This window comes from Lactuca virosa, chromosome 3 (genome assembly GCF_052849685.1).
Source record: "Lactuca virosa cultivar CGN04683 chromosome 3, Lactuca_virosa_CGN04683_v6, whole genome shotgun sequence".
In the NCBI taxonomy this organism is placed as follows: Eukaryota; Viridiplantae; Streptophyta; class Magnoliopsida; order Asterales; family Asteraceae; genus Lactuca; species Lactuca virosa.
In genome coordinates this window covers 36,318,355-36,327,521 of record NC_136428.1, presented here as the reverse complement: position 1 = coordinate 36,327,521, position 9,167 = coordinate 36,318,355, and the positions used below count along the sequence as shown (strand labels likewise).

The following is a 9,167-nucleotide window of genomic DNA, read 5'->3' as shown; positions in this document are numbered from 1 at the left end:
ACCCAGTGGTTAGAGAATTCTTTAACCCATTGGTTCACCCTTAGAATTTAGAGGTCATTTTATAGCATTATCCACGTTCGACGTCGTTTGTGTTTAAAAAGTCAAGCTTGCTCGGTTTCAGATTCTTCACTGCACCATCTCCATTTATTTGCTGTTGGTGATATTATTTATTCTATTCACTACGGTGAGTCTAACTGCCATCCTCCAAATCTCCAAATCTCAGCCGTCTAAACTCCACGTTCTTTCTGAGCCGCATAAACTCGATTTTGGCGGTTTTTTTTGCAGTTCATCGTCTCTTGATTCTTCTCCCCACGATTCTGTACTATTGCGTCTCTACCCACGTTCTACACAATTGCCGGTTGTCTCCTCAAGAATCAATTCAATTGGAAACTACATTAAACTGCAGCACGCCTCCGACTTTTACCCTAAACCGCAAATTGGTTTTAATCAAGAACTGCACCACACGATTCCATGATTGCTAGAAATCAGGTGGTTTTGATTAACTGTCTTGTCTATATAAGAGTTGAATTTCACTGTAAATGCTTCAATCATAGTTGAATTTCGCAGTTATGTAACTTCTGCTTCGATTCCTCCCACGTTCTTATAGTTATCGACCCATTAGTCCTACAAATCAGCCTATTGAGGCCTATATAAGAGTACTCTTTGAAGTAATTTTGTTAATCGGTTCTATTGCTTCAACAAATCATGGACCAGGCGATGTTCTTCATCGACAAACCACAATCAGCCAAAATTGCACCCTCCTTCTTCTTTGCGTCAAGCTCCAGGTTCGCTCTTTTTTTTTTCCTTTTCTTTCTTCTTCTGATACGATCACATTGATCGCAGGTAAGTTTCAAGGATTTCGAATTCGTATACCGCCTCCTCTCCTTTTCAATCGATCATATGTTCCTCTTCACCCTTATTATTATTATTATTATTATTATTTGGCAGAATTGGTGCAGATCAAAAGATGTTGAAAGGGAAATGGATATCTTGGAACAATAAGGTAACGACTAGAAGCTTATTAACCTAATTACCCCTTTTGACAAATTATTTGCTCTATGTAGTTAGATTTGTAGCTTAAGAAGTTGGAAACCAAAAGTATACCAGTGATTCTGCTATGTTTTGATAGATTCATGGGAAGTGGATATCAACTGAAAGGTATGAACTTAGGTTAGTAATTAAAATTGTCATCAATATCCACCCGTAACATCAAAGTTGCTGATTTCGTTGTTGTAGAATTCGAAATAGTTGAACATGTTGCCCCATTGAGGTAATGGCTTTTCTTTTTAATAATTATGTCGATTTTTTATACTTTGTCTTTTTCATGTTGATTGATCTTGATGACCTTTACAGATTGGGAATAGAAATTGTTAGCAGGTATGCTGAAACCAATTAATTGAAGGAAATAAGCCTGAAGATGAACTTGAATAAACAAAAGAACGACAAAAAATCCAAGCATCTGATTCCACGCCTAAATGATGAATGAACCCATCTTGGAAGAACCATATCAGGTAAGTTCATTGTACTTTTTTGTCAATTTTTTTGTTTAACATCTTCTTATAAAAGATCACACACTTAATTTTGCCAAATTCCAGTAAAGTGATATTAATATTTAGTGTGAATATGAGCGTTTTCTTTCAAGGGTATGTGCACATAGTGTCATCTGTTGGGTGGAGAAGATACAATGTTTGGAGGCATGGACATGGTGGAAGCAAGGCATGAGGTTGCATTTTTAAGGCGAAATGGTTACAGCTTCATGACTTCCACTTTTAGAAGACTCTTCACCTAAATTGTTGATATAAGTCTCCGTTTCCAGTTGTTGCCATTGGATTTAGACTCAAATTTCTCAAGGTATGTTTTGCAAATCCCAAACACTACTTCAAAGTTCAAAGTAGGAAGTAGTTGGTATTCATTATATCTTTTGGAGCAAATATAAAAAGGGGTGTTTGGATTTTCTTTTCTTAAGTAATTATTCTGATTTCAAGAATTACAATCAGATAACAATTTGAGAAATTTAGGGATAATATGATACTTTTCCATTTATCCTGCAATAAATCTGATTTTGGCACTAAAGATTCTGTCATGATGACTTCTTATACTGGAATTGTTCTGAAAATATCATAACCTCTTTTAGATGCTATTATTGAGAAGAGAGTATCTCTTTCTGAATGCAACAATACTGTAACATCCTAAATTTAAGATTATATTATTAAATTAATAAGATAAAAGGGAAAATGGTAGAGAAAAGTCATTAAATTTGCTGGGAAAATTACCCTAAGGCAAGGGAAATAAGGGCATTTTCGGAATTTTACCAAAACTAGGTGGGGTTTTTTCACATGATGTTAATAAGATAAATGGCAAAATGGTAGAGAAAAGTCATTAAATTTGCTGGGAAAATTACCCTAAGTCAAGGGGAATAAGGGCATTTTCGGAATTTTACCAAAACTAAGTGGGGTTTTTTCACATGATGTTAATAAGATAAAAGGCAAAATGGTAGATAAAAGTCATTAAATTTGCTGGGAAAATTACCCTAAGTCAAGGGGAATAAGGGCATTTTCGGAATTTTACCAAAACTAGGTGGAGTTTTTTCACATGATGTTAATTTGCTGCTGCCCACGTCTCCCCAGAAAAGCTACAATAGGGTAGACCATCACCATCCATTTGAACTTTGAAGAAGATGACAATGCAATGTAAGTTTATGTTAATTATTTTCTCTTACTATTTATTTTTGAATTTATGACACTTTGGTTGCATTGAATCTGATCTGGTGGGAATAAAAGGATGAGACAGAAGTCTATTAAGTTAACTAATCATTTTTCTTACTTTTAAATTGTGTTTAATTATTTGCCAATTTGGTCTATCAAGTGTCATGTTTTTTCTTTGGGTTTGTCCATGTGCTCGAATTTTGAAATACAAATTGAATTCAATCTTAAAATTAATTTTCTTTAAGTGAGAAAAAAATATTATATTCTACTGGTTACATCAGAACCAAACAAAATTAATTTAGATATGGCTTTAGTTCAGTAATGATGTTTATTTGTCTTATTTTTCATATTTTTTTTGGTGAAATTTGGTGTATACAGTCGGTTAATGTAACTGAACATGCAGAAGAATAGACATGCAAGAAATAGCAAGGTACTCCATTCAAATGTTTAATATAACATTTTTTTTTATTATAACGTTGCATTTTCACTTTTTTTCCACATTAACACATTGTTATTATGAGCAAAATACACATACAGAAAGGAAAAAATGTTATGGAACAGTTATTAGAAACTAAACATCAATGTTATTGCAGGATATGGTGAAGGATCAAGTGATTCACATTTTTACACCTGAGAAACCAGTTGTGATGATAGAAGTTTTGTACTTTTTTTTATCACACCGTAGTCACACAAATGGCAGAATAGAAATAATTAAAGTAAAAAAAAATCTAAGTTTGTGTATCATTATGATGTTTTGTTGCTGGGATTTGTGGTAATAATACCCTTATAATGTTTTTGTTTTACCTTTTCTCTATTAAGTATAGCCATGATTAGTTTTTAAGAAAGATCTTAGAAGCGTGTCAACTGAAAGTTTGAGGAATTTGTATAATCATTACGTGGTTATTTGTAAAGAATGTGAAAATCTTTTTATAATAATTTTTAATCATTTATTTTTAATTGTTGATTAATATCCTTTAATGACACTCATTCCGATATCTAAGATTATTTGTATAAGTTGCATAAATTGGTAAAAGAATACGGAAACATTGTTACATAAATAAACATTTAATTGGTGCCAACTACTACATGGTTACCGGTGAAGATGACAATGTAGGGTATAAAGCTTTGTTTCACAATCAAAGATTGAGATTTCAGTATACCGACCTAACCTAATATAGTAGGGTATAAAGCTTTGTTCCACACTTTCAATCAGATTTTGAACCCATTACAATGCTTAATAGATTAAGCACTTAGTCATGAAAGTTGTTTGTTCGAAATAATAGCATTGTACTTATTTTCAATAAAAATTATGTTACTTTTTCATATTTAAGCATTGTACTTTCAAATATAGCATCATACTTTAATTTTTAATTGTTATTTTAAAAAACAATTATGTTATTTTCTTATTTAAGCATTGTACTTTCAAATATAGCATCATACTTTAATTTTAAATTCAAATTTAAAAAAATATATGTTTTTTTTCTTATTAAACCATTGTACTTTCAAAGTACAATGGTTAAATAAGAAAATAAAACAACAAATTAAAAAAAAAATGAAGATTTAGAAATGAATGTTAAATATATTATTAGACAAACAAAAAAAGTAGATTTTACAAATCACCATTTAAAATTATAACAGATTCCTAATTCGTTTTAATGATTTTGGATCATTTTACCCCTCATACGTCATTTATGATTTTGGACCATTTTACCCCTCCTCTCCCCATTTTTATTGAAATGCTTATCTGTTGCCAAAGAAAATATGAATAAGAAAAAAACATAATTTTTTTTTGAAAATATGATGCTATATTTGAAAGTACAATGCTTAAATAGTTAATTGTTTTACCTATATTTAAAATACAGATGTGATACATTGATTTATAAAAGTACTTGCATATCTAATAAAAGTAGCTTTGCAGGTTTTGTTAGCAAAACTCGTGTTTTCATTGACACTAATTTTTTCACTCCTACATGCTAATCATTTGTTTTTTTTAATTATATATAATATTTGAGTGCAAATTTATTGTTGAACTTGCAATTCCATGTGAGAAACCACGTTTACGAGTGTTTGAAGGATTCACAGTGGGTTTTCATCCAAGATCATGGGAAATTGTGAGAATTTATATTATATTTTATAAATCATGATTAATTTGAAGTTATGTTGTGAGAATTTATATTATATTACAGGTAAGGAGACGTACTTCCATTTTTTGGTTCTTTAAATTAAAGTTTTGTTAGAAAAGTACCGTTTTACCCTTTGTTTACTTTATTGCGGCTTTGATACAGACCAGAGTGATGTATCACTCTATATGACAGCAATTGCATCCCTTTCACATTAAGTAAAAAAACTATTTTAATTTTTAATTTTTTTAACTGGATTCTATTTTAATTTAATTTTTTAATTGTTTGTAATTTTTAAGGTTTCTCCAGAGACCGGTTTGTATGTTAATTTGTCTGGTTCAGGGGCAACCGGGTTGTCTTCAACATTATTGAACATTTATTGGAGATGTACAATTATTTTATATATCTTTTATTCTATATTTCATCATGACTCGATTTTTAATAAAATTTATAAAATTTCAGGTGAAACCAGTGAGAATCCATAAAAGCAAAATACATGTATTATTTTTGTACAATATAACATATTCCTAATTCGTTTTAATGATTTAGGACCATTTTACCCCTCCTGCATCATCTATGATTTTGGACCATTTTACCCCTCCTCCCCCCATTTGTATTGAAATGTTTATCTGTCGCCAAAGAAAATATGAATAAGAAAAAAACATAATTTTTTTGAAAATATGATGCTATATTCGAAAGTACAATGCTTAAATAGTTAATTGTTTACCTTTATTTAAAATACAGATGTGCTACATTGGTTTATAAAAGTACTTATATAACCGATTCATTCTTACCCTTCTCATCCAAACGCAATAAGAAAATAAAAACAGAGGATTTATACCCCCTGCCAAATTAATCAGACAAACAAAAAAAGTACATTTTATTTTATTCGTTCTTGATTTATCTTTAATAACCCATCCTTTTATTACCATAATCAACAATGTTCTTTAAAAAACAAAATATATGTATTACTTTTTTTACAATTATAATAAATTCCTAATTGATTTTAATGATTTTGGACCATTTTACCCCTCCTGCATCATTTTTTATTTTGGACCATTGTACCCCTCCCCCCATTTGTATTGAAATGTTTTCGTGTTGTTGTATCTTGTCTGATCCACACTTTCAATAATATTTTAAACCCATTAAATGCTTAATAGATTAAGCACTTAGTCATGAAAGTTGTCCGATCCACAATTTCAATCATATTTTGTCAACCTGTCCACCGGACGGGTATGACACTAGTTCCGTCTGATTGTTCGTGATTGCTGTCCCATCTTGATAACTTAATTGCATTAATTTGCTGAAATTAGGTAAATCATAAAACATGTCGATAACTTATGCATGGTGGTGCCTAACAAGTGTTTGATGAAATGCCTAACAACAAGGAAGAGTGAAAGTATGAGATCTTTCTGTTGATAAAATTTCAATCATTCTTATAGAATAGCTTTTATTTAAACTTTCAAACATGCATATTGGATTCTGTGTAGATACATTATGGCTAGTGTTTTTGCTATTATGTCCAAGGTTTCTTTTGCTCCAATTGAGTGTGTGCAACTTTTGAAATTTTGATCCAGAATGAATGAGATGGTGAAATTGCTCTAAAACCAAGATGAGCTAATGAAAACCTGACTTAAATTTTGAACATACAAGGGCATCAGAGAATTTTTCTCTAGAATAGTTAAGGATTAAACAGAACATGTATAAAACACATGTTAGAGCATATGACATCAAAGTACCTAACGCGAGAATGTAATTGGAGTGATGTTCGTAGTGAGCATGAATATAAGAGATGAATGCTCTTAATTAGCTCTTTTTCCATCTTAAGCACTTCATCAAAAACTTGTTAGGCATCATCAAACATAAGTTATCAGCCTCACTTATCATTTACTTAGTTCCAACATATAAGAGCTATTAATTTAACACAATAAAAATGTGTATGATTTTCAGGTGGAATCAAGCAAACAGTCAGGGAGATGGAGATATCACCATGGCTCCTCTTATCAGCCAAACAATGTTACAGGTCAGTGTTGTCTGATTCTGTCTGATTCAAGTGGATTAGACACTTTACATGAACTATGTAATTTAAGAAATCGCCATGTCTCCTACATGAAATAAAACAAATAAACAAACAAAATGAATGTTACTTGTAATTTGGGGAATCCAAGGTCTCATACCGTAGTGTCAAAACATGATAATAAAACAGATACTTGAACTTTAATATATTAAAATAATAATAAGATTTTAGAAATAATATGAACAAAAAGTTTGTAAGCATTAGATTACACCTTTAATTTAACCTGCTCAATTTATCTAATCATTTCGTATTTAGCAAGGTTTTAGATTTTACCTGCTAGACTTGTTGGAAAGGGAATGCAACCAATTTGCAAGTAAAGGGGTCGAAACTGTCACCTTTGTTAAAACTGTAATGCATTTGACAAGACTACATGTTTTCTTCATAAAAGACAAGATGAAATATTGAATTGGGAGCTATAATAATTATCTTTTATTAAGCTTGACACACAACCTTGTTAAGTTAATTAATAAAAAGCCAGCTTCCTTCCCGTAGTTAGTTTTGTAAATTATATCCCTAAACATCAAATCAAGTTTGTAATTTGGAATTATCGTTGACAAAATTATATAAACTATCTTTGATTTCTTGAAATGTAATGGTTGTGTATCACATATTGTGCTTTAGTCAATACATATTTTTCTAAAGACTAGTGACAAATTCCTAAACGTGTGCTGTGGGGAATAGACTTAATTGATCAAGAGAAAAGAAATTAGCCCATGACCAAAAGAAGATGTTTCTGGATGCAGCTTTTCCATTGACTTTTAAGTCTTCCATGGCAATAAGTAGAGTTAGTCAAAAACCACTTATTTAGATCAAGAGAAAAAGAAAAATGCCATGGGACTTTTGACTTAAATTTACTTCAATAACATTACAATATATATATATATATATATATATATATATATATATATATATATATATATATATATATATATATATATATATATATATATATATTTATATGAAATATCTTATTATAAGATAAAATATACAACCTCAAAAACCAATAACATTAAAAAAAAAAAGATAAATTAAATATCCTCCTACCTTTTGTTCTTACATATCATCATACCCAATTAAATGGTGACATATGTAACATTTAATGAAATTTAATGATATTTTAGGATACTAATATGACACATGTCATTATTTAAATGCGTATGAGGATTGATAGGAACAAAGAGTAAGAAGATATTTAATTTCTCTTAAAAAAATATCGTTTACATTTTATACCTTAAATATTAATTAAGAACAATATCTTTTACATATATAGATGTATTTTTGCTTTGTGATTTTTCCTTTAAACTAAAGTGATGGATGTATTTTTAGACTTGAAGATAGAGCCATTTTCTTGAACTCTTTAAATACATAAACATTCTAAAAAAAATGAAATAAATTGTTCTTAAAATAATTATAAGTTGGTTTATGAGAGAGGGATGTTATGGCCTGGTTGATGGTTGAAAAAGAATTAGGAGGCTACGAATTTTTATTTTTATTTTTTCTAGAATAACAACCCAGGGAAACGAGTAAATTGGTCCCGCCTGCAATAAACATTCAAAACCATTTAACCGATGAAGAGAAAAGAAATATATCCCATGACCAACAAGATGTTTGTGCCTTTGTGAATGCAGCTTTTCCATTGAGTGCTAATTCTTCCATGGCAATAAGTGGACTTAGTCAAAGTTCACTTATTTTGACCAATGTGGATACAATACAAATTGCCATGACTTCCAAGTCTTCCATGAAAATAAGTCCCTGTTTATTTATGGCTAGCTTTATAAATGAATTAATTTCTTGATAAAAAAAAAAAAAAAAAAAAAAAAAAAAAAAAACCATTTCAATATTTTTCAAAAAAACTGAGTTAGGGTTGATAATGGGGAAACTGGGGGGTTTGGGGCTCCATCTCATTTTCATAAGTTATTGTTTGGTTGCAATCGCATATACTTGTTTGGGTGTTGGAAATAGGAGTGCAGCTTGCTCTGAGCAAGAGCGACTTGCTCTTCTCAGGTTCAAACACAGTGTCAAAGATGACTATGAAATATTATCATCCTGGATTGGCAATGACTGTTGCAGGTGGGAAAGAATCCAATGTGATGTTGTCACTGGAAATGTCGAAAGCCTTCATGTCAGAGGAGACAGGGCAAGTGATTCTTACTATCCAAGCGTCTTAGTTGGTAAGGACGTAAGCTCTTCATTGGCAAAGTTGAGGCATCTCAAATACTTGGACTTAAGTGGGAATGATTTCAGTGGAAGCCAGATCCCTGAGTT

General features: G+C 30.7%; 1 long non-coding RNA gene across 11 annotated transcripts; it reads left to right on the top strand.

Annotated features, from left to right (window-relative positions):
- Positions 1-3,662, top strand: LOC145165493 (uncharacterized). Of its 11 annotated transcripts, none has more exons than XR_013740078.1 (8): positions 1-489; positions 715-785; positions 949-1,158; positions 1,237-1,270; positions 1,354-1,851; positions 2,578-2,690; positions 3,084-3,135; positions 3,299-3,662. It is a non-coding gene; the product is annotated as an uncharacterized LOC145165493 (long non-coding RNA). The 11 variants fall into 11 exon arrangements; XR_013740074.1 differs by having other exon boundaries at positions 608-785; XR_013740071.1 differs by having other exon boundaries at positions 568-785.
- The last annotated feature ends 5,505 nt before the right edge of the window (positions 3,663-9,167 follow it).